This window comes from Pleurodeles waltl, chromosome 10 (genome assembly GCF_031143425.1).
Source record: "Pleurodeles waltl isolate 20211129_DDA chromosome 10, aPleWal1.hap1.20221129, whole genome shotgun sequence".
Classification (NCBI taxonomy): Eukaryota; Metazoa; Chordata; class Amphibia; order Caudata; family Salamandridae; genus Pleurodeles; species Pleurodeles waltl.
In genome coordinates, this window is record NC_090449.1 from 551874330 (window position 1) to 551900435 (window position 26106).

Below are 26106 nucleotides of genomic sequence, written 5' to 3' on the forward strand. Positions count from 1 at the left end.
CTTTGTGATAAAGCTACACTTTGTTTATTACTTATTTTAGTGCTAGTTGTTGTTGGCAATCCATTTGTTGATAGTGAGGATCATGGCTAGCTGCAGAGTGACCGCTCAGCAGGTTGTTGGCATGCTCTTTGAGTCGTCTTCAGACGATGATTACGAGACTGACTCTGCATCTCAGGCAGAGGAGGAAGTGAGAGATTCTGGCAGTGAGTTTTCTGTCCGAGAGTATTCTTCTGATGAGGAAGCTACTCATAGAGGAGGACATTGATGTGCCAAGAGTGCAGCAGCCTGTGGCTGAAGGGTTTCCCATTAGAAGACCTGACACCTGGATTGCCCCAAACACGGAGCAGCCAGAGTTACATGCATTTACTGGTCTCCCAGGGTGTAGAGTCAATACAGAAAACTTTTTGCCTGTCCATTTCTTTCACTTGTTTACGGACGATGTATTTTTGGAAGAGATTGTGGAGCAGACTAATTTGTATGCAGAGCAATATTTGAGGGACAACGCTGCCAAACATAGGCCTCAGTCTAGAGCTACTCAGTGGGTTCCCACAGATCTGGAAGAGATGAAAAAGTTTATAGGTTTAACTTTTTTGATGGGGTTGATCAGGAAGCTGTCACTGGCTTCTTATTGGTCTCCTAGTCCCTTGATGGCAACGGCTATATTTCCTGCAACTATGACACGTAATCGCTATTTGCTTCTTCTTCGTATGCTGCATTTTGTAGACAATGCTTTATCCTTGCCACAAGATCAACCTGATTGTGACAGTCTTTTTAAGATTAGGCCTGTCCTTGATCATTTTGTAGATTGGTTTTCAGAGGTCTATGTTCCAGGCAAAGAGATAAGTGTGGACGAGTCTTTGGTCCTTTTCAAGGGGCATTTAGTTTTTAAGCAATACATTCCTAGTAAGAGGGCACGGTATGGAATTAAATTGTATATGCTGTCAGAAAGCAGAACAGGATATGTGTATAATTTCCGGGTCTACACTGGTAGGGATTCCAGTATTGACCATCCTGGTTGTCCAGCCACTTTTGGAGTTAGCGAAAAAATTGTGTGGGAACTTGGTAGACGACTGTTTAACAAAGGTCACCATTTGTACGTAGATAATTTCTACGCTGGAGTGCAGTTGTTCAATGAGTTGTTTAGAGTGGACACTGTTGCTTGTGGCACAATTCGTTCTAACCGGAAAGGCTATCCAAAGGAGCTTGTCTGTAAAAAACTTGAGAGGGGACAGTGCAGTGCCTTGCGGAATAATGAGCTGCTAGCTCTGAAATTTTCAGACAGGAGGGATGTGTACATGCTGTCTACCATCCATGATGAGAGTACTTCCCCTGTGACTGTTTGGGGTCAGGTTGCGGAAGTGCGCAAACCTGCATGCATTTTGGACTACAATAGGCACATGGGTGGTGTTAATAGAGTAGATCAGAGGTTGGAACCTTACACTGCTCTTCGTAAGTCTTACGTGTGGTATAAAAAGTTGTACCTACATTTATTTCAGTTGGCAACTTTTAATGCTTTTATTGTGTTCAAGGATTGTTCACCCTAGTCAAGGATGACATTTGCTAAATTTCAGGAGTCAGTGATAGAGAGCCTTATTGTGGTGGAAGGGTCAACAGTTTCTAGAGCAGAAGTGGTGGAGGAAGTGGCTAGATTGAAAGATCGCCACTTTCCTGATCACATTCCTCCCACTCCCAAAAAAGACTTGCCCACAAAGACATGTAGAGTATGTGCCCCGAGATCAATCTGGTGGGAGAGCCAGATGTACTGCCCCGAATGCCCTTCAAAGCCTGGGCAGTGTGTGACCGGCAGTTTTAGAAGTTACCACACAAGGGAAAACCTTTGGGAAATACCGTGAGCGTAAACTGCCTATTCTATATTTTCATGTGTTCAGTTTCACAGTTGGCATTACTGTCACGTATTTAGTTAGAGCTTTTGTGTTTGTAGTTTTGTACTTATTTTATAATTAGTGGTTTCTTTGTTGTTTAGAAATTTAAAAAAGTTATGGCGGTGTGCGTGGGGTGGCGCTTGGCTGGTAGTGTGCGTGGGGTGGCGCTCGGCTGGCGGTATGGGTGGGGTGGCGCTTGGCTGGTAGTGTGCGTGGGGTGGCGCTTAGCTGGCGGTATGGGTGGGGTGGCACTTGGCTGGCAGTGTGCTTGGGGTGGCGCTTGGCTGGCGGTATGGGTGGGGTGGCGCTTGGCTGGTGGTGTGCGTGCGGTGGCGCTTGGCTGGCAGTATGGGTGGGGTGGCGCTTGGCTGGCGGTGTGCTTGGGGTGGCACTTGGCTGGCAGTAAGGGTGGGGTGGCGCTTGGCTAGTGGTGCCAGCCAAACGCCAGTCCACACACTCATCAGCTGGTGTGATTGCTGTATCAGGCATGTGGGCATATGAAAGTGAGGGGCCCTGGACTGGCACTGTCTGTTGATGCGAGTGCTGTAATGTGCTGGGCCCATGGCTGGTGGCGTGAATGGTCTTCTGCATGTCATGTATGAAAGGTGTATGAATGGACTATAAAGCAGTTGGTGTCTTGCCGTGGCTTTACAGCCCACGAGCTGTGAGTCATTGGTTCAGTTTTTTGGCCTTTCAGTTATTACCAGTACGTTTCATTTTTGTGAAATCTCTTGTTAATAAAATTTGATCTACTGAACCATCACTCACCCTCGTGCCAAATCCAACCAGTATGTGTAGTACAAATGACAAAACCTGCTCCGCTGTAATCAAGCGTCGCAGCACACTTGAGACATGCTAGGTGTCTCTGGTGGGACCCCGATGATGAAGCATGCCACCAACTTGGATGGTGGGTGAAGGGTCTTTTTCACATAACCTAAGTGCGTTTCTTTTCACAATTTTAGAGTTTGGCACATCACAGACGTATGTGGACACATCAAAATGATATATTACAAAACTACCTGTGTTTGGGGGGAGGGGGCACCTATGTTTTTGGTCCTAGGTGCGGCCTTCATCTAGGGAAACCTACCAAACCCAGACATTTTTTAAAACTAGACACCCCAAGGAGTCCAGGGAGGTGTGGCTTGCGTGGATCCCCCAACATTTTCTTACCCAGACTCCTCTGCAAACCTCAAAATTTGCTTAAAAAAGCATATTTTCCTGACTTTCGTTTGTACGATCACTGCTCCAGCACAAAATTCCTACTCCCCAGCGTTCCCCTCAGTCTCCCAAGTAAAATGACACCTCACTTGTGTGGGTCCCCAAAGCATTGTCAGCCTAAAGATGTATAAAAGAAGAATATGTCCTTATCAACTCGCTGTGCTATCCCCTCTATCTCTACAAGTTTTTGGCCTTATTCTGTTACAGGCACCTGGCCCACCCGCACAAGTGAGGTATCATTTTTATCGGGAGACTTGGGGGAACGCTGGGTGGAAGGAATTTTATGGCTTCTCTCAGATTCCAGAACTTTCAATCACCGAAATATGAGGAAAACGTGTTTTTTTAGCCAAATTTTGAGGTTTGCAAAGGATTCTGGGTAACAGAACCTGGTCAGAGCCCCACAAGTCACCCCCATCTTGGATTCCCCTAGGTCTCTAGTTTAAAAAAACGCACAGGTTTGGTAGGTTTCCCTAGGTGCCGGCTGAGCTAGAGGCCAAAATCTACAGGTAGGTACTTTGCAAAAAACACCTCTGTTTTCTATCAAAAAATGGGATGTGTCCACGTTGTGTTTTGGGGCATTTCCTGTTGCGGGCGCTAGGCCTACCCACACAAGTGAGGTATCATTTGTATCGGGAGACTTGGGGGAACACTGGGTAGAAGGAAATTTGTGGCTCATGTGTTTTTTTAGCCAAATTTTGAGGGTTTGCAAAGGATTCTGGGTAACAGAACCTGGTCAGAGCCCCACAAGTCACCCCATCTTGGATTCCCCTAGGTCTCTAGCGTTAAAAAATGCACAGGTTTGGTAGGTTTCCCTAGGTGCCGGCTGAGCTAGAGGCCAAAATCTACAGGTAGGCACTTTGCAAAAAAAAACTCTGTTTTCTGTAAAAAGATGGGATGTGTCCACGTTGTGTTTTGGGGCATTTCCTGTCGCGGGCGCTAGGCCTACCCACACAAGTGAGGTATCATTTTTATCAGGAGACTTGGGGGAACGCTGGGTGGAAGGAAATTTGTGGCTCCTCTCAGATTCCAGAACTTTCTGTCACCGAAATGTGAGGAACACGTGTTTTTTTAGCCAAATTTTGAGGTTTGCAAAGGATTCTGGGTAACAGAACCTGGTCAGAGCCCCACAAGTCACCCCCATCTTGGATTCCCCTAGGTCTCTAGTTTAAAAAAATGCACAGGTTTGGTAGGTTTCCCTAGGTGCCGGCTGAGCTAGAGGCCAAAATCTACAGGTAGGCACTTTGCAAAAAACACCTCTGTTTTCTATCAAAAAATGGTATGTGTTCACGTTGTGTTATGGGGCATTTCCTGTTGCGGGCGCTAGGCCTACCCACACAAGTGAGGTATCATTTTTATCGGGAGACTTGGGGGAACGCTGGGTGGGAGGAAATTTGTGGCTCCTCTCAGATTCCAGAACTTTCTGTCACCGAAATTTGAGGAAAATGTGTATTTTTAGCCAAATTTTGAGGTGTGCAAAGGATTCTGGGTAACAGAACCTGGTCAGAGCCCCACAAGTCACCCCATCTTGGATTCCCCTAGGTCTCTAGTTTTCAAAAATGCACAGGTTTGGTAGGTTTCCCTAGGTGCCGGCTGAGCTAGAGGCCAAAAGCTACAGGTAGGCACTTTGCAAAAAACACCTCTGATTTCTGTAAAAAATTGGATGTGTCAACGTTGTGTTTTGGGGCATTTCCTGTTGCAGGCGCTAGGCCTACCCACACAAGTGAGGTATTATTTTTATCGGGAGACTTAGGCAAAACAAGTGTTATTGCCCCTTGTCTTTCTCTACATTTTTTCCTTTCAATTATAAGAGAGTGTGTAAAAAAGACGTCTATTTCAGAAATGCCCTGTAATTCACATGCTAGTATGGGCACCCCGGAATTCAGAGATGTGCAAATAACCACTGCTCCTCAACATCTTATCTTGTGCTCATTTTGGAAATACAAACTTTTTTTAATTTTTGTATTTATTTTTATCAACCAATTGCTGTCTTACAGATACAAAACAATTTATGACATATTCTAGTTCTCACTGTGTCCACAGTTATCAATGTTAGCAGCATACCTAACTTTCCACAGTTTTAAGGTTTCCTTCACGTTATTCATTTAGTCTGTGATTCTAAATAGAACTACTTCAAAGTAAGTATGCCGACTCTGTTTGTCTTCTTTACCCCCAAATGTGAGTGTTGTACAGCTATTTTGCTTTATGACTACATAACAGTCTTAACATGTGCTGTACAAAAATTAAACACTAAACTTTAACTTTGTTGGCACTGTGTGGGGTAAGTAATTACATTTGCTGAGGTACATCGTACTTGGGTTTCTCCTGGTGAGTGGGACCACGCTGTACTCTTACTGCCTTCATTCCTCATTTAAGGGGCAGCCTTCCACATCCAGATTGTCTGACCCCCAGGGCACACAGATAAAATATATGCAAAAAATGATATCCCTGGTGTCCAGTGTTTTTTTTGCCCCCCCCCCTGGGGGCAGATCGTCTGAAAAATCAGCCGATCTGCCCCCAGGTGGGGCCAAAAAAAGGAAAATAATGTCCCCCAATGGGAGCGACCCTTGCCCAAGTGGTCACCCCCCAAAACTAACACAAAAAGGAAATCCCTGGTGCCTAGTGGGGATTCTCGCTCCACGATCGTGGGCCCTGCCCACAATCGTGGAGCAGGAATCCTCTGAAAATAGGCACAGGGGGAAAGGAAAAACCCTTTCCTTTCCCCCGTGTCTGTTTTCCCCCACCCCCTCCCCACAAAGAGGGAAGGACTCACCTGAAGGTCCTGTTCCATCGATGCGCTGGAAGCAAATGGCTTCCAGCGCGTCCCTCGGCAATATTTGATGACGTCGGCGCGCTGTAAACGCGCTGACATCATTGGATTGCTGGGGGGGGGTCGGGGTGGAAGGGCTTTCTCTTCCATCCACAACCGGGGTGTGTTGGTGGGGATCCCATAGGGGGAGCGCTAGCGCTCCCCCCAGTTCCCGTGTCCAAGGCACCTGTACGAGTTGATTAACGCATACCCATCTAGGTAGTAGTGGCCCAAGCAGTATTCGCTACCCTGCAACACGTGTTGAATGAAGATGTTCTTTTTCTTCAAGACTTACATGAGCCACTGAATAGACAGGGTGGAGTTACATTTCTGTTTAACGTTATAGAGGTCAGGCGGTACTAGAGCTATGGTTTTAGGTCTTAAAAACATGTGCTGATAAATAGACATGCATATGGAAGCCAGAGTAATGTTCTTAAATGGGTCTAGGTATTTCAAGATTTCTTTCCTCTTACGGGATTTTGTTTTGACCCGTTTCGTCATCTCCACCACAACGTCTCTGAAAAGGTTGCATGCTTTTCGCAAGATCATGACATCCGCCTGACAGTAAGCTTTCAACTCTGTCTGAAAATGAAACCGATTTTCACGGTTTTCATCATACCATTGTAGAAAGCTTTCTTTTTCAGATGGCATCATGTACTTGATGCCGTAACTGTAGGGTGAAGCATAGGACCGCTGTAATTCTGATGAGCTCCTGTGTTTTTTGGCTGCATGAACATGTGTAGGAAATCATTCACTCACTCGCTGTTAGATGATGGGCGTAAATGTACTTAGGGTGGTGCACATGCGTCTCCTGCATACACTCTATATTAAATATGTTTTTTTCTGGGGGAAGCCTTTGAGCATGTAACACTAGTGTGCTGTTCCAGCTATAAAATATGCTTTACACCTGGGACATTGCATACCTTTACAATCATGATTGGTGGCCTTCTAGCCCGCAAGCTTGACAGTCTGATTTACAGACGCACTGTGCGAGGCTCATGTGTACATTCAGGCAGTATTGCTACTGACAAAGCATCTCACACGTCAAGCAGTTCACCTTCTGTGTTTCGTCGTCAACGCACCCGTCCCTCTGACACATTTTACACGGCATTTCATACTGGTGTCTGGTCCAGTTGTTGTATATGTGGTCACAATGCTAGCACACATACTTGGCTCCTAGAAAACCCTTCAGGTTCAAGATACCGTAAAAGTCGTTTTCGTGATGTAGCACATAAATGGCCTTGTTTTTCACACGCTCATGGGTAGTGAAATACTTCCAAGAACCGCTGTGGTACAGAACTTTTACCGTAACGGCAAAATGTTTCACTAAAAATCCCAGGTCCCCAAAACCAATCAGTCTGTTGGGTGGTATTTAAAGCGCCTCATAAGCTTCCACTGCCATAGACATAATGACGTTGTCTAGGGTAGCTCGGTCCACCAACAACCCAGCGATGAACACCGCCAGACACAAATTGGTAGCTCCGGTGTTAGAGTCGAGCAAACATCAATATTTCTTGCCAATGATTTTACTGTACATGACATTCTCTAAGGTTCTGGAAGCACCACCCTCACGACTCCTAACAATGAGGGCGATGATCCTAAAGGTCCCGCACACCATTAATTCGCCATTCGCCTTGCTCTGTAAAAGCTTAGAGAGGTTTTCTAGAAACGTCACAGCATCAAACACATCTCAAGATGACCATCTGGTGAACAGAGGACTGTTGAGACACTGACCCTGAAAACATAGTGGAAAGAAATCGTTAGGCCCCACATTGTGTAACAATCGGTCTATGAGGGTTTGTACGGCCTGGTGCATATCAGAGGAGTTTAGACGGTCTAGGTTAACAAACCTAAACTCCTCATAGTGCTCAGTAGCGTTAAACCTCGCTACAGTACGACTGTATCTTCTGACACATTCTAAAATCACTGGAGGGCTCCCTTGGGTATCATTTAGCGGTGGTTGACTACTGCTCATTGTTGGGGTATTTTTATGCCACTGTGTAACACGTAGTCTGGCTTTCTTTAATTTTCTTATTAAAAGCTTACGGTTCCTAGCGCTACTAGATCACTTCTGTTTCATACAAGCCCAGCTTTTTTTAGACAACTGACCACAGCCTATTTGAACAATAGTTGGTGTATTTACAGGAGGTGTCCTTACCATTTCACCTAATATAGGCGGGGGTCCTTCAGGATGTTTGGGGTTGAGCCGGGTCTCAAATTTACCCCTTGAGGCCCTGAAAATGCCTATATTGTCTCCTAACTTTATATTTTGAGGCCTTCTGGGAAGTGTTTTAGGTGTTGAGGGTGCTGCTTTTAGGAGTTTTAATCAGTTGGGGGTTGGCTCTAGCAGCTTTTTGGTTTTGAGCGCTTGTAAAGCACGTAGAGCTTTACTGAGTACATCCTGGGTCTTCTTTTTATATTTAGACCTATGGACACCCTTTTTACAGGTCTAGCATATGCCAATATATTGTCTATGTCTGCTGTGCTGATTCACAAGCTACGACCACCTCCCTTCTACACCTTGCTAACTATAGGATTAATGCTCTCTTGGTTGGTCTGGAGGAACCAGTATTGACCCCGACTTCCCCAGTTTTGAGATCTTGAGCTTCAGGGGTGATTTTAGTTTCCTAATGGCCTGTTGAATTTCTTTCAAGTATGTTTCCAAAACCCTGTTGGGGGTCAGGGCGCCACATTTTGTTCTGCTGCATGTGTCATTAGCTGTGTGCTGTATATTACCCGTAACCAACCTGGGGGTCGGATCACTGTTAACTGCAATAAGCCCTTTTTGAACGGGAGGGTTGGGACGGGTCAAAAGAACAGGGCCCCAATGTTAACCCCCCGGTGCTTGTGAGGCCTGATCATCACTAGATGGCATTCCAAAACTCTGATTTTGTGAACTGCTACATCCTGTACTGCTATCAAGGTATATTGAGGAGGATGGTGAAGACCACTGCGTGCAGGCACTTGGTGACGGGTTGGTGGGGTTGTACGCTCCATGGGGTGTAATTGGTGACATCAGACATGGGGAAGTTAAATGCTGGTCATAATAACTCAAGGCCTCTGATGCATATGAAGCGCTGTGGCTGGGTGTGGGTGATTGAGACCCTGGTGATTGCATCCTGTCGTGGGTGCATTATACGGGCTTCAGAACTCTCTACCAGACCAGCTAGTGCCTTTAGAAGTCCTATACACCCAGAATATGGATCTCCTATGGGGCTATCTGTTTCCATGCGTGTGTCATGTAAACGGGGAGACTCCTCAAGCATTAAACATTTAGAATGTGGTGGGCTATGTGGAGCAGTCTGAGCTTTAACAACATTTTTAAAAGACAGGTCTAAAGGCAAGGCTTGTAGCTCATGGGTCTGCAGCTTCTTTTTGCAGTTCTTTAAAGACAACCGATTTATTTTAGGCTTATTGCACTGGTTAGGGTCCCTACCAGAGGTTCTACAAGGTTCAGGATAGTGTGTGTCTGTGGCTGTAAGCGTTACGCTGTCACATTGTACAGACCCTTGTACACAGGTGGTTACTGTAGAAGTGTTCATGGTACTGGGCATAGCCTTTATTACTGTTGATGTGGTGTAGTTAAGGGCTGTACCTGGGCCATGTCCGCTGTCTGTAGAGCCGATCCATGGTTTGTCCTGGTGTCCTGCCGTGTTCATGGATGCAGTTGGTGTCATGGGGTTTTGAAGAGTCACACTGCTGACCTTCAAAGACGATGCAGTCCGCTAAATCTGCTGGCCAACTCTTCCAGAACTCTTTTGTGCTGGCTCTAGGATGTAAAGATGACAAAATAAATATTAGGTTTTGCTATAGCCACTATGGCCCTCATTATGACCCTGGCAGACTGCGGTATTTTGGAGAAAAGTACTGCCAACAGGCTGGCGGTAAACTTCCCCAAAATATAACATTGGCGGTTTGGCTCAAGCCAAACCACCAGTGTACCACTCCGCCCGCCAGGGCAGTAACACCAGCCTGGCTGGAGACTCCAGTCTCCTGCCAGGAGGCCGTCACTGTCCCACCCGCAGGATTATGACCTGCCTACTGCCATGGTTTTCGTGGCTTCCTGACCGCCACAAAAACCATGGCGCTAGGCACTATCAGTGCCAGGGAATTCCTTCCCTGTCAGTGATAGGGGTCTCCCCACCCCTCTGCCCCTCCCCAGAGTCCTCCCCACCCTCCCCCTCCTACTCCAGACCTCCACTCACAATATACATGCACATTCACCCACCAACATACAAACGCATACACACACTCATACCCGCATTCACCCACGCATGCATACCTCCATTCAAACACACTTCCACACCCACTGACATACATACAAGCACACACGCATTCACACAACACAACATACACGCACACTCACACCCATTCATGCACACATGCATTCCACACGCCACACACCCGACCGCAGGCACACAAAAACATACACCCACACCCCCATACATACACACAACACCCTCCACGCCCCTCCCCTGTCAGAGCACCTGACATACCTGCTTGCAGGGGGATCTCCCGCAAGAGACGGGACGTGGCGCTGCTGCCAGCAGCAGCATCCGCCAGCAGAACACTGGCAGGCCGTATAATAGGTCATGATACGTCTGCGGAGGTCTACTGGTGTGGCTCTGCTGCTGGCAGCAGCGCCACCTTACCGCCGTCCGCCGCCATGGCGGCAGCCGGATTTCCGCCAGCCTACTCACGGAATTCCGGCTATGGTCATAATATGGCGGACGGTAGATAGCCGCGTCGATGGTGTTTTGGCGGCCGTCGCCACAGCGATAGTCGGTCATCACCGCCATTGACATAATGAGGGCCTATATCTTGGGGTGAAAGAGGTCTGAGACACACTAAGGATTGGAATTCATCTGGCTCTACAGTTTCTAAAAACTCACATGAGGTGTTCTGATGTGAGGGGCCTTTCTATATAGGTGGACCTTCCTCAGATGCTGGGGATTTCCTTTTGCAGACCATCTATATAATGCCCCCTACCACATTCTGGGTCATTACCACCGAGTCACTTGTACCGCAAGGGGGCTTGGGGATAAAAAAAAATGAATAAAATGTAACATTTGCAATATAATACACAGACCACACAAGATCTCTGAGGGTTCCTTCCATGCTTTTTTATGGGGGCTTTCTAGGTTTTCACACCGTTTACATAAAGATTCCTTTTAAAAAAAAAAAAAAGCTGCATCCTGAGACATTGTGCTTGGACCATCTTGAGCCTGGAGGATTTGTTGCAGAGCACGAACCGCAAACTGTAGTTTCACATCATACCCTGTAAAAGCACCCAAACATATCGGAAGCCATTAATGGTAAAATAAAAATAAAATAACAATCAAGACAGATTTGTTTAGGACACCCAATGGCACGGATCTCTGATATATAAATCTCTAGATACATATACCTTGTTTCAAGTCCTCCATTTCCTCTGGGGACAGCGTTGGCTCTTGGGGATCCTGCAGAAGAGACAGAGAGGACTTTTAGCCCCTAATGCTTTTTTATGCTACATTCATAATTGCAAGTTAGCCATGCAAATAAATATTGGTTGAAGCGTTACCAATCCTCACGACTGTAAGCCTTATTAATTATCATGGTATACACACACTTTTAGAGGTATATACTAGTACATATGTCACATTCAAGATTTCTTATATATACATTTAAAAATAAAATTAATTTTAAGCAGTCCCGATCATGATGCTAACTGTTAAGTATCCTCGCAATCCATACATAGGTTCTCAAAAGTACAAGCCAGTTTATCAAAAAAGACCACATGGTGGTGTTGATGTATATCATAAGCTCTAAGGAACTGGTTCCAGAAAGTTCACAGCATTATTTACACACATTACTATATCATTCACAGACCTTGTAATACCACATGATTACAGTAATTATGAATATATATATATATATATATATATATATATATATATATATATATATATATATATATATATATATATATATATATTTATTCAACCATGTGCATTGGGGGTTGGGCTGCCTTGCTAGGAAGAAGGGTGGAGCCAGCTGCTGCACAGTCATTCTTCCTCCCCAAGCACAGGGAGTTCCTGATGGCCTCCTTAAGCCCATGAACACCACTAGGGCCACTACGTCTGAGGGACCCCATTGGGCCCCCAACATTGTACAGTGTATTTAAACTCCCACTCCTGGGCTACTTTATCTATTTTTTTTTTTTTTTTTTTTTTATTCATTTATTTTTTATTTTATGTTTTAAACCCCTACTCGAGATGGGAGGCTTCATTGCACCCAAAACAGCACTTCAGGCGCTGTTCATGCCCCTTCTGGGGTCTGCATGGGTGCTTGTTGGTTGGTTTTTTGCCCCCCCCCCGTTCATGTTTGGCCTCGGGGGCTCCAGGTTCTACAGCCCAGCAATGTTTTTATTTTTTTTTTATTAAAAAAAAGACTCGGTCAGAGATCCAGGCCCGACAGCGGCTCGGAACCCCTACAGGCATTACAGGCTGTCTTAAGGACAGGGCCTGAGTTCACGGCTCTGTCCTAACATTATCAATATAATAGTGGCCGGGTCCCGAGCCGTTCGTGACTTAGGTCCCAGCCATCATTATATCGATAATGTTAGGACGGGCCAGGGACTCCGTTTGCACCCTTTTTTCCCCCAACATCATGGGGAATCTAAATAAACAAAATGTAGCTACATTTTAGTTTTTGAGGAAAAATAGGGAAAAAGTGCTCAGCAAAAAAGTACCATTTATTTCCTAAAAATGACATCAGTGAAAGGATTTCAGTGCTAAAGCCGCCATCTTCCAAACTTTCACGAGCATGTAGATGTGTATGGGAATACTAATTAAAACAAATATTGAAAATGAGTCGGACAAAGCAACCATTTGTGACAATGTTTTCATCTGTAACTTTTTGTCACCATGGTCAATTTACAGAAGCTAGACTCTTCTAATTGAAGGGATATATAGGTTTTGTAGGTTGTTCAATATCCCAAAGTGCCCAGAACAAACGACTGAGCTGAAGCTTAGAATGGTTTTTCATTGTGTATTGAGCATAGAGCAATTCAAATGGTTAAATATAAGCATAAAAAATAAGTATGAAGGAAACCTACGCATTTCAGAGTTTAGGACTAGTGGTTGATACCCATACTAGCATGTGATTCAGAGGACATTGTTCAAAATGTCTTCTTTCTTACACACTGGCTCACATATGGAAGACACAAATGCAGAGAGATTCAATTGGTAATAGCAAATGTCCTAATATTCTGTTTCTGCTAGCGCAGGTGTTTTAATAATTTTTTTTATTGATGAGTGTTCTTGTACTATAAGTGGATTTGTGTAGAAAATGTAATAACGTAGAAAAATAATGCACGCATTTGAAAATGTGATCACGATGAGTGGCCCCCAATGTTCATGAAGTATACTTACTAATGGTTTATTAATATGAAATGTTGAGTATATGTTAGATTAATGTAGTAATATGTCATATTAAGGGTTATGCATTATGTATTAGCTTTATTACTTGTAGGCCTTAACTTAGCGAAGGTCTTGGCCTAGTTGCACGGCCTCATGTCCAGCTGTATTTCTAAACCGATTAATTAAATGGCTGTCTTAGAGAGTTAAACTGTGATTTTCCACTGTACTGTCTAAATGTGCGTGTAGCTAAAAGTCTTTCTCATGAGAACTGATTGCTAGAAGATGCTGGTCTTGCTAAATGTAACATTATGAGTGTAATATGTGTAAGCATGACTTTCTAAGGAGGAAAACAAAGGAAACATTGACTGGATTAGAAGCTGCAACAATATTGTTACCTGATGAGCCAGATGATGAGGACATTGCAAGAGAAGCCAATCAGCAACATGTCAATGGAGTAGTGGTAGAATTCATAGGATTGAAGTTTTAGTTTTATTGGACAAAATGTGAACATGTGATACCTTGACCAATAGGGACATGGGAAGCAGTTTTAGGAAATCTAACTTAGCTGGACTGCACCAAGGGAAGAGAGACATTTGCTCAATTTCTTGCTGGCCAAGGTTTTTACTTTCTTCAGCCTCTTGACAAGAGATGTGCTTAACTTTATTGCTTAAAGACTTTGCTTTTTCTGAACTTTGATGCTGTATACAGATGCCCTGTTGACCGAACTGATGTCCTGCTGATAAAGACTATCTTAGCTTGCTGATCCAAATTGAGGAGAGGCTTATGAATTCTAAATGTGACTTGCAATGTATGTTTGCTTTTTCTTCCTAGGTACCAACCACACTGTTTTGATAGAGCAATAGTTAGATGTTTTCCAAATTTGTGTTTGCTAAATTGTTTTGCATGAAGCCCAACATGCTGATGCTAATCTGGTTCTAGTTAACGATTCTCAATAATGAAAGTCTGCAATAGGGAGTAACGTTTGATGCCTTTTCTTGGCTGAATCTAAATGTATGTGATATTGTTTGCGCAATTGTTCTTTTTATTGATTTGCACTGTAACCTAAGAGTGTATAATAGTACAAGCTTTGATTAGATTGAGTTTCTTTCGCAGATTTGGACAGACAGTGTTGTTTCTGTATGTGTTTCATTTGATTTTAAGATTAACATACGTGACATTAGCATTGTTAATATAGGGAAATAAATATTCTAACTTTTATTAAAAGGTGTGGTTATTCATGACTGAAAGGTCACGGTGTGTGACAATTACTGACTCTATTGATTATTAATGCTATTGATTATCATTGATTATTAATGTTATTGATTGATTATTGATTATTGATCTGCATGTACTGGGGTTATGGTGGGAACATCTTAACTGTGAGTCAAAAGGTTCATCAACCTATTTGCTTCCCCTTGTAAGTTTACTTATTAAGGTCTGACGCGCTAACATTTTCACAAGTCTCCTGATAAAAACGGTACCTCATTTGTGTGTGGCACAAATCCCACAATGGCCACATCACATTTTTCAACTGAAAAAGGACCATTTTTTGCAATGTGTGTAGCTGTAGATTTTGGTTTGCAGTTCAGCCATCACATAGGGAAATCTAGCACACCTGCACATTTTTGAAAACTAGACACCCTTAGGGGAATCCAGGGAGCAGTGATTTGCGTGGTTGTCACTAGGATTACCTACCCAGAGACCCTCGCAAACAAATTCTGACAAACAGCATATATTTTTCTCACATTTCTGTGAGGCAAACCTCTGGGTGTCACCAATTTCCTCCCACCCAGCATTCTCCCATGTGTCCCAGTAAAAATGGTACCTCACTTGTGTGTGTAGACCTAGTGCCTTTGACAGGAAAGGGCCAAAAGCACAACATGGACACATATTTTTCCAATGAAAAAGGACTTTTTTTTGCAATGTGAGTAGCTGTGGATTTTGGGATGTAGCTCAGCCAGCACTTAGGGAATGCTAGCAATCTTGAAATTTTTTTGAAAATTAGACACCCATAGAAATCTAGGGTGAGGTGACATTGCTATGGTTTGTTCTATGGAATGTCACTTTTGAATTCCAATAATGATATTCCATGGGCACCTTGGCAACTAGGTATAATGTTGAGAGCAGAGTGAGACAGCTGTTGTTGGAGAAGGAGGCAATTGGACTGTGTCTCGCTGCTGATAGAATTGAATAAACATTTAAACCCATCCTGTGGTTCAGCTACATAGCGTATTACTGACAGTGAGGAGCTCTCCTGTCACTCACCATTTGATGGTTTGGGTGGCTCACTCCGTTACAGCTTCGTAATTAGTCAAGGCACGCCTGGCATCATTTCCGTTCCTCTATGTGGAGCAAAGATCAAGCACTTATTGATTCAAATTAATTAGTGCCCGTCCACTGCTCCTGATGTGATCAAGATATTTTGTTATGTTTAACTTCTAGTGCCCCGCAAACAGAAGGCATGTGACTGGCAAAAACATGGCCAGCAGGACAAACACCATTGCAAAGGTTTATTTTTTAAAGCTAGCTTTCGTTTTTTTTTGCCATGTTGTCTTTTCCCACTTTCCACTCATGTTTTCTTTTGTTTTTGTTCATGGGCGCTGTTCTCAAAAGATGACAATTAACTTGTTTGAAATATCACAAGGTGATAGTGTTTCTTTATTATGCATAATCTCTGAAATGATGCTTTAACACATAATCATGAAGTACACTTCAACTCAGCACACTCAAATCCGCCCCACTTATATCCACCCTGTTGGACCTGGCCCTTTCTACAGGGTCATTCTCCAAACTTTTTGCCTTTTCATCCTAATTTTTCTGACCCTTTTTGGCTGTCGTTATGACTCTGGTCACTTTATCACTGCTAATCAGTGCAAAAGAGCATGTGCTCTCCCTTCTAAACTTGGTATGATTGGCTCATACCTGAGAGGCACATTTAATTTACCTGTGAGTCCCTTATACAGTGGTATCTCTATAACAAGGGAATGTATATAAAATGCTACTTGTGGGCCTGCAGCGCTGCATGCGCCTCCCACTGAAGTAGCCTTTCAAACCTGTCTCAGGCCTGCTAGCTCAGGACCTGCATGCACAGTTTGCTGCCAAAGTGACCTGACATCTAAATCTATTTGCCAGGCTCGGAACTCCCCTTTTAGTACATGCAAGTCACCCCTAAGGTAGGTGCCAACTAGCCCTATGGGCAGGGTGCTATCTAGGATATGTGCCTAGTAGCGTTGCCTGTCCTGGTAGTGCCTATTTGGTTTCTTACTGCTGTGAGTGCTGCCTTCTCATAGGATTGCATTGGAAATGCCTTGCCTTATGTCTTGGGGTATTGTCTAATTTATGAGCGGTAGCGTAGGCATGTTTAGTATGGTTGTAATGGTAGTGAGAAATGCTGCTTACTGGTGTAGGTGGATTTTTTATTATCATTATAGAAATACCACTTCTTTAAAGGGAACATTTCTCTGAGCTTGCAGCTTGACTCCAATCCACGTCTGGGCAGAATGACAGTTTGGCTTAGTGCATATTTTTCAGACAGGCTGTACACAGGGAGGGGGGAGGTGTCACAGAGGTGCATCTACATATTGAATGGTCTTCCTGGGCTGAGAGAAGTTAAGGTGGGGAGGAAGGGCACACTTGCATCTGTAAAGGCTGTGCCCTGGCCTCACACAAAGGGCTCATTTACCCCCAACTGATCTTTGGAGCCTGTGCTGGAGGAGAGAGGGGACACTCCCAGAACCATTTGCAACTGGTTGAAACCTCTCCCCCTCAATGAAAATGCTTTGCAAAACTGAGTATAAGTACAAGGGATTTTTCCCCATCAAAACACACAAGAAACATACTAGGAACTGGACACAGAATGCTGCTGGAGGGACTCACCAGGAACTGCCTTGGACTGCTGCTGCTGTGCTGACCTGTGACCTGCTGGGTCATTAGGATGAACTGTTACTGACTGCATTCCCCTTGTGCTGGCCTGTTGTTGGGCCCTACCACATGTGCTCCTATGTGTGTCCCTAGGGGCCCCCTGTCCCCGACATCTACTTGCCCTTCAGCGCAGAGGAGCGCTAGGCCCTGATTACAGAGGGCCTCAGTAGCCTTTTTATTTATTTTTCTATAGCGTCTGCAGAGCGCTTTCTTTTCATGAGCTTCGCGCTTTGGGAAGTGCGTTTTGAAGTGCCAACATCACCCCCGCGACCTGAGTGCTCTTGGAACGACAAGCATGTCGAAAGCATGCTGTCTAACGTGCCCCCAGTGCACGAAAAAGGGGAGCGGGAGCATGCAAGGTGGTTCCCCTGCGGTGCGGGAAGCCGTCAAGAGGCGTCCCCAGGGTACAAGCAGGCACCTCCTATGGAGGCCACGGCCTGGGAAGTTGGGGGAGAGAGGTCGGAAAACCGCGCAGGACTCTTACTTGGGACTGGGAGGACCACACCGTACCCTTTAGCGGTTGCTCCCCCCCAGCCGGAGATGAGAGCTGTGCCCTGCACGGCAGAGACCCCGAGAGGTCTCCCGATTGACCTGGGCCTTATTTCTTGCTACAGGCGCCCCGCAGGACATCGTTTTTCAGGGGGCGCTGTAGGAACGGCTGGCAGGACGGGAGAAGGGAATCTTCATCGGAGGTCTCCCGCCTGCCCAACCTTCCCAAGATTATCGCATTCTTCGTCACCATGATAATAGGAGCATAGAAGCTTCTGCGGGGACAGAGTGTGCCCGAGTCACCGCGTTCTTCATAACAGGCACACTGGGGTACTGGTAGCCCCACATCAAAGGGATTGCAGGTAATCTTTGCCATAATTGTGTTTTCCCCTGGATATTTCTCTTTGGTATGGTGCATTTTCTTATGGTCTAGGCCACATGTGAATGAGCTTAATGGGCATTGTATGCTGACCTGTTTCTTTTATGATGTGCCATATATCTGCTAATGTTCCTTTTATGTGCATGCTATGCTGATATGTTTTCCTGACTTGCCACATTTTCTAATGTTCCTGGTATGGGCTTTTATGATACTTTCATGACAGGTGCATTTCTATAACAATGTTTTCCTGACTACTGCTTATGTTGCAGAATAATAAGTAACCTGTGTGTTATATGTGACTACTTCTGATTTCTGCAGAATAACAGTATTATGTAGTGTTCTGACAACTGCTTGGGTAGCAGGGTATTACTGACATATTATGTTTGGTCTAATGATGCTGTGTACAAATCAGATTATTTTTATATAACTTGGTGTTGTGTTCCCTTTGTGGTGTATTTATTACATCACGTGTGTTGTGTGTGTTGTGTGTGTTGTGCAAACGCTTTACACATTGCCTCTTGGTTAGGCCTGACTGCTCGTGCCAAGCTACCAAGGAGATGAGCAGGGGTTATCTTGGACTTGTAACTCCCTTACCCTGACTGGAGTGAGTGGGTTCTGCTTGGCTCATGTACATACCCTAGCCAACCAGAAACCCCATTTCTAACATTGGTTGTCAGCAGTGAGGATGGGACTTGCGCTTGCACAATATGATTGTGACTCATTGTTGTACCCCAAATTGCACTTAGACCATTACATGTTCTAATTCTCTTTTTTTTTATTATTCTCCTGTTCTCTCAAAACAGTCATTTTCATTTATTACTCCTGTGTCATATGCTTCCATTTGGCACTCTTGTTGTTTTACACCTGTGTTCGCTCTCATCAAAATGGAATCTACCTTTGACATGGATGAGTTGTGGGAATACACTCTAGAGGAGTTAAAGGAATTCTGTAGAGAGAGGGGTATACCTGCATGTGGAGAATCCGATATGGGGGACCTTAGGAGAGCCCTGTATTATTTTGAGGAGGCACACAGGGTAAAGTAAAGGAGGACCAAGGGGGGATGGTTCTGAGGGTGACTCTGAAGAGAACCATGAGAGTAGTGAGGACTCGGAGTAGGAGGGTCCCCAGTCCACACCCCAGGGGGACAATGACCCCAGAGAGTTTGACACAGAGGGAGAAGATGACTGGCCAGGAACACCATTAGAGAGAGAAGACATCATAGATAGGGAGTCCCTTACTGAGTCCTTGCCTAGCAGCAGTGCCACCTCCCATTTCCTGTCGCCTGAGGAGCTCAGAGATAGGCGGGAAGAGACGACTTGAGGCTTCAGCTGGCTGTAGAAGAGAGAAGGGCTGAGGTAGAGAAGGCCTTAGTTCAGGAGATGATGGCAGAGGCTGAAAAGGCCTTTGCCACTGAAAGATTTGCTCTAGAGCGTAGTCTGACAAATCTGGACTCACTAGCACTGCAGGTGGAGTCCAGTGGTAGCAGTATGATGGTAGTGTTAGGCACAATCCCTACATACCCACAGACCTGTTGCCTGGGTTCAAGGAGGGGGACGACATGTGTCAGTGGCTGAGGGAGTATGAGGAAGCTGTAGTTGTGCACAGGATCCCTGAGAAGGATTGGGGGACTGGACTGGGGAGCTATATTCCTGAGAAGGGGAGTGATGTCCTACTGGCCCTAGAAGAGAGTGACAGGCAGGAGTATCCCCTCAAAGAGGCCCTGATAAAAAGGTATGATCTCACTCCTGAAGACTACAGGTTGAGGTTCAGAGGTAGCAGGAATCGGTCTCACCAGCCTTGAGAGGATTTTGTGGGGAATTGTTGCAAAGCACTAGAAGGATGGGTTAAGGGTAGCACAGCAACCACTTATGAAGGGTTGTTCAATCTCTTTGTCAGAGAGGATGTTCCATTGCTGTTTTCCAGGGCTATGCCAACACCTGTCACAGAGTAAGTTCGCTGACCCCAGGGAACTTGCAAAGGACGCAGACCTCTGGCTGAGGGCTAGAGGAGCTGGTAAGTTACTGGGGAGTGCCAAAAGGGAACGGCTCAGGTTCACACTACCAGGGGATGGGGAAGGTTCAAAGTAACTCAGACCAGGTGCTGAGTGGGGAGGGTGCAGGTTCTAGATGGTCCTGTGCCCTGCCAAAGTTCATGGAAGGCACCCAAAAGGGGCCCCAGGGAGTGAACTTAGTTGACCCAGGCAGGTTTCAGAGTGGGAAGGGTGCAGGTTCTAGATCGTCCTATGCCCCACTGCCGTTTCTGGAAGGCACCAAGAGGGGTGACCCAGGTAGGGAACTTGGCCTATGCCAACGAGTTATCCACTGAAGGGGATCCCCTAGTGTCAGGAGAAAATGGAAGGACGACTGGAACCAGTGTCCCACCAGCTCTGCTGACTGGTAGTACCACCCTACAAGGAGGCAGTGCAGAAGCTTCCACAATGGGGTTTGGGGGAGGTGGATAACTCCCCTCTAACTCCAGTCTCACCCAAGGGTACAGACCCTAGGTGGGAAAACCAGGTTCAGGGTAATCACCTCGACCTGGAAGTAGAGACAGCTGTCCAGAGCGTCCCTACTATTTTGTCCCCCAGGAGCTCCACTCCTGTCGGGAAGGTGCAGGCCACTGAGAGGATGGATTTGCAGTGGGGGCGCCTCTCCCCTAACTCCAGTCCCACCCAAGGGTACAGAACCTAGGTGGGGAAGCCAGGTCCAGGACAACCCCCTTGGCCTGGAAGTAGAGACAGCTGCCTCAAGCGTCACTACTCTTTTGTCCTCTGAGGGTACGTCTTCTGAGGGCAAGAGTTTGCAGGAGAGGATGGACTCTCCCCTAACTCATGACCAGCCCAAGGGTACAAACCCTAGGTTGGAACACCAGGTCCAGGGCAACCCCCTTGACCTGGAGGTAGAAACAGCTGTCCCCAGTCTCTCTACCGATACTCCTAGGGGGAGCCAATCCAATCCAACCACTTCAATCCAGTCCACCTCCTCCAGTCCAACTCAATCCACCTCACCCAATTTCAATCCACTTCAATCCACCTCACTCCAATTCACCTAACTCCACTCTGATCCACCACACTCTACCACAACCCAACCCAATCCACCCCATCCCAGTTCAGTCCACCCCACTCCAGTCCATTCAGCCTATCCCACTCTAATCCACCCCTCTCCAACAAAACCCACTAAAATCCACCCCAGCCCAATCCATTCCCCCATCCTATCCCAGTTCAGTCCACCCCACTCCAATCAACCCACCCCACCACCATGCGATTCACCCCACTCTCATCTACCCCAGTCTGATCCATCATAATCCAATCCCACACACCCTACCACAATACAATATACCCCACCCCAGTCTAATCCACCCCACCACCAACCCACTCCAATCCAATCAACCCCAACCCTATCACTCCAATCCAATCTACCCACCCAGGCCAATTGTATTCACCCCACTCTAATCCACCCATACCCCATTCACCTCACTCCACTCAAGACACCCCAATCCAATCCACCCCAATCTACTCCAGTCCAATCCACCCACTACCTCAATCCACTCTAACCCACTCCACCCTTTTCCACCCCAGCCCACTCCACAACACTCTCTGCCACTGAATCCTGCTTCCCTCTACTAAACTCTATGACACTCCAATCTTCCTACTCCACTCTACAACATTCAGACAAATCCACTTTACAACATTACTCCCCCACTTCACTCTGACACTCCACACCACTAACCTTTACCCATGCTGAACAGGAGCCACACTGGTGTACAACATAGCACTACAAAGCCAATAGGTCTTGTATAGGCGAGACCTATTGACCTTGCCAACGCTTGTTTGAGTGGAGGCTTTGCCATGCCCATGGTGGACAACCCCTACCCCAGTGTTTTTTTCTACAGTTCTCTTATGTCTAGGGTAGCGGATTGGGGCAAACCTCCAATGGGGAGGAGGCAGAAAGACTCACCATTTTTGGGGTAGGGGCATGTCCATGTCCATGGAGGGCTTCCCCCACCTCTCAGTTTTTTTAAATATGATTTTTAACCCTGGTGTCGAGTGGGCTTTCTGCCCCACTGCCCTTGAGGGAGAGATTAGGGCAAATGCCTTAATCTGCCACCTCATGAAGGGACAGAAAGACTGTTGTGCCCTTTTTTGGGTTGAGACAATGGCCATGCCCCGGTGGGAAGCCCTCATTCCTATTATTTTTTTTTGCCTAGGGGTCTGCATCCCTAAAATCACTGGTGCTTTGCTCTCCTGTGGTGATCCCCCGGCAGGGATCCACTAGGAGATTCTCCTCTCTCAAATGAAATCTTCCAAAACACAATTAGTGCTCAGAGGCTAAAATATGCCCACTGCACTGATGCAATGAAAGTAAAATTAGCTGTTTAGCTTGACTTGTTTTACTTTAACTTTCCAAGTAATGACCTAGGTGTGCCCTGATCGTCATTACGAATACCAAACAAAATCCCTCAGGCTGCTTGGTAAACTCTTCCTGAGCAGCACGAGCTGAAAACAGAAAAATGTAATCCATCTAGTTTAAGTACCACAGAGACCTTTTAAACCCTCCCCTACGACAGCCATTGGCCATGAGATGCCCTGGGGAGGTTTTGTGGGCATCAGCCTTTGGCTGATACCCACACTTGAAGGGTTAAAACAAAAACAAAATTACAACATTTTGGTAATTCAATCAAGTGATATGGGTTTTGGAAGAAACAGCAAAACTATATCTCTAGTACACCAATCTACACTCTAGTTCTCACATGGGGCTTGATACATGGAGAATAGAAATAGCGATAGCCAAATAGCGATTTTCTGTGAATCGCTAGCTGGTAATCACTATTAGTAATGAACAAAGAGGTTGTTTAGCCCCTGTTCCCTAAATAGCGATTTGTACTGGGTCACAAATAGAACTACCTCATGGATATTAATGAGGTCGATCACAATTTTGCGACCCACCATGATTCACTGACATCGAAAGGTTGGTGGCCTTCTGCAGTCAGCAGACCACCATGTCTGTGATTGCTTTTAAATAAAGCAATCTGTTTTTTAAATGCAGCCCATTTTCCTTAAGGAAAAACGGGATGCATTTAAAACTAAAAAATGAAAAGATTAATTTTCATTTTTTACGAGCAGGGAGAGGTCCGTTGAGCTTGAAAGAGGACATAGTCAAAAGGGTACGCCTTCCCATTAGCGAATGGGTTACCACCAACTGTGAGTTGGTGGTAAAGTGTTCATGCTTTCACATTTGTCACAAAATATTTATATTCCCATTCTTACTTGGGATTTCGAAGGGGCCTCCTAGACACGCCCCTTCCAAATACTGAATTGGGATGTATTTGCAATTCCAAATAGCAATTTGGTAACATATTACTGAATTGCAATTTGGAACTAATACATTTCAAAATGCCTTTTTCAATTCGCAAATGGCCCGGTTCTGCGATTCTGCCCATTTACAACCTCAAAAAGGCCTCATACATCTAGCCTATTGGTCTCTAATTGTTACAGTTCTTTGGGATTTCCAGACAGAGACAGACTCTTTTGGCCTTTTGCTTCTGGTTCCTGCTTTTCCAAGCATTGGAGGTTGTCCTCCTGGTGACAGCAAGGGCCATCAAACTTCAAGGATGATCTTCTAACATCTAACATGTTTAATTTGGTTGTAAATATCATCCTCCAAAAGAACTGCTACAAGTAGAATTCTACATTATGTTTGTTCGACTTGGCATCCTTGGCGTGGTGTCCCCTAACCTTTTGCCTCTATTTACCAGGTTGTTGATGTGTGCTGGACTCTGTTTTTGCTGTTTTTGTTACTCTGGGCACTTTACCGTTGCTATCCAGTGCTGAAGTGCAAGATGTAAAATGTATGTGTAATTGGATTTCCATGATTGGCATATTTGATTTACTGGTATGTCCCTACTACAGTGCACTAGAGGTGCCCATGGCCTGTAAATCAAATGCTACTAGTGGGTCTGCAGCACTGGTTGTGCCACCCACATTAGTAACCCTGTAAACATGGCTCAGACCTGCCACTGCAGTGTCTGCGTGTGCAGTTTTAAACTGCTGATTCGACTTGGCAAGTGTACCCACATCCCAGGCCTAAACCTTCCCTTTTCTTACATGTAAGACACCCTGAAGGTAGGTCCTAGGTAGCCCCATGGGCAGGATGCAGTATGTTTAAGGTAGGACATATACTTCATATACTTTACCGCCAAGCTGAGAAAGCCTGGCGACAAGAACCCTCAACAACCAACTTCTCCACCCTCAAAACCTCCATTCGCAATCACCACCAACTCATATGCACCACCAAAAGAGCACACCACAAGGAACGCATTGACAACAACTCCCAAAACAGCAAAGAACTCTTCACCATCATTAAAGAGCTATCCAAACCCAAAGCCAGCAACATAGACCCACCACACACACAACCCCTCTGCGACTCCCTCTACAACCACTTCCACTGCAAAATCCTGAACATACACAACAGTTTCATACCACACACACCTACCACACACACCCCTCATCTTTCCAACACAGACCCCCCTCACGCCCCACCAACCTTCTTATCACCTGGGCCCCAACCACTGATGAAGAAACTGAAAAAACATGAATTCCATCCACTCTGGATCCCCCTCCAACCCCTGCCCCCATCGCATTTACAACAAAGCCAGCTGAACCATCGCCCCCAAGCTTCGCAACATAATCATCTCATTCGACACCGCCACCTTCCCAGACCTCTGGAAGCACACAGAAATCGCTGCACTCCTAAAAAAGCCCAATGCCGACCCGGACGACCTCTCCAACTACCGCCCCACCTCTTTCCTCCCTTTCCCCGCCAAGGTCGCTGAGAAAATAGTTAACGCCCGCCTATCCCACTTCCTTGAGGAAAGCAACACACTCGACCCCTCCCAATCTGGTTTCCGCATGAACCACATCACGGAAACCGCCCTAATCGCAAGTACTGATGACAGCAGAACCAGATTCGACAAGGGTGAGACTGTCGCACTCATCTTCCTAGACCTCTCCGCGGCCTTTGACACTGTCTGCCACCACACACTCCACACACGCCTCCACAACACAGGGATTTGACACAAAGCCCTAGACTGGCTCACCTCCTTCCTCACCGATAGAACCCAAAAAGTCCTCCTCCCACCCTTCTACTCCACTGCCACCAAAATCATCTGCGGAGTCCCCCAAGGGTCCTCCCTCAGCCCCACACTCTTCAACATTTACATGACCCCTCTCGCCAACATCCTTCGACCACACGGAATTACCATCCTCTCCTATGCAGATGACACCCAACTCATCATCTCCCACACCCGCAACCCCACCACCGCCAAACTCAACCTCTGCGCTGCACTCCTTGACACCGCCATCTGGATGAAACAAATCACCTCTAGCTCAACTCCATCAAAAATTGAAATAATCATCTTCGGCCCCAAAAAAAACATATGGGATGACTCCTGGTGGCCCACCACCCTAGGCCCAGCACCTACCCTCGCAAACCACGCACGCAACCTCAGCATCATCCTGGACCCCTCCCTCTCCATGACCCAGCAAATCAACACTGCCACCTCCTCCTGTTTCTACACACTCCGCACGCTGAAAAAAACCTTGAAATGGATTCCCACAGAGACCAGGAAGACCGTCACACACGCACTCATCAGCAGCAGGCTAGACTACGGTAACGCCCTCTACGCCGGCACCACACTCAAACTCAAACGTAAACTCCAGGGAATCCAGAACATAGCTGCACGCCTCATCCTGGACCTACCCCGCCATGAACACATCTCACCACACCTCAAATCCCTTCACTGGCTCCCCATAGACAAGAGGATCACCTTCAAGATCCTCATCCACGCACACAAATCCCTCCACAACACCGGTCCAACCTACCTCAACAAAAGAGTGAACTTCCACACTCCCACCTTCCACACTCCCCTTCCGATCTGATGACCTCACACTCTCCACAGTCCCCCACATCCAACGCACCACCACAGGAGACAGGTCCTTCTCCTACCTCGCCC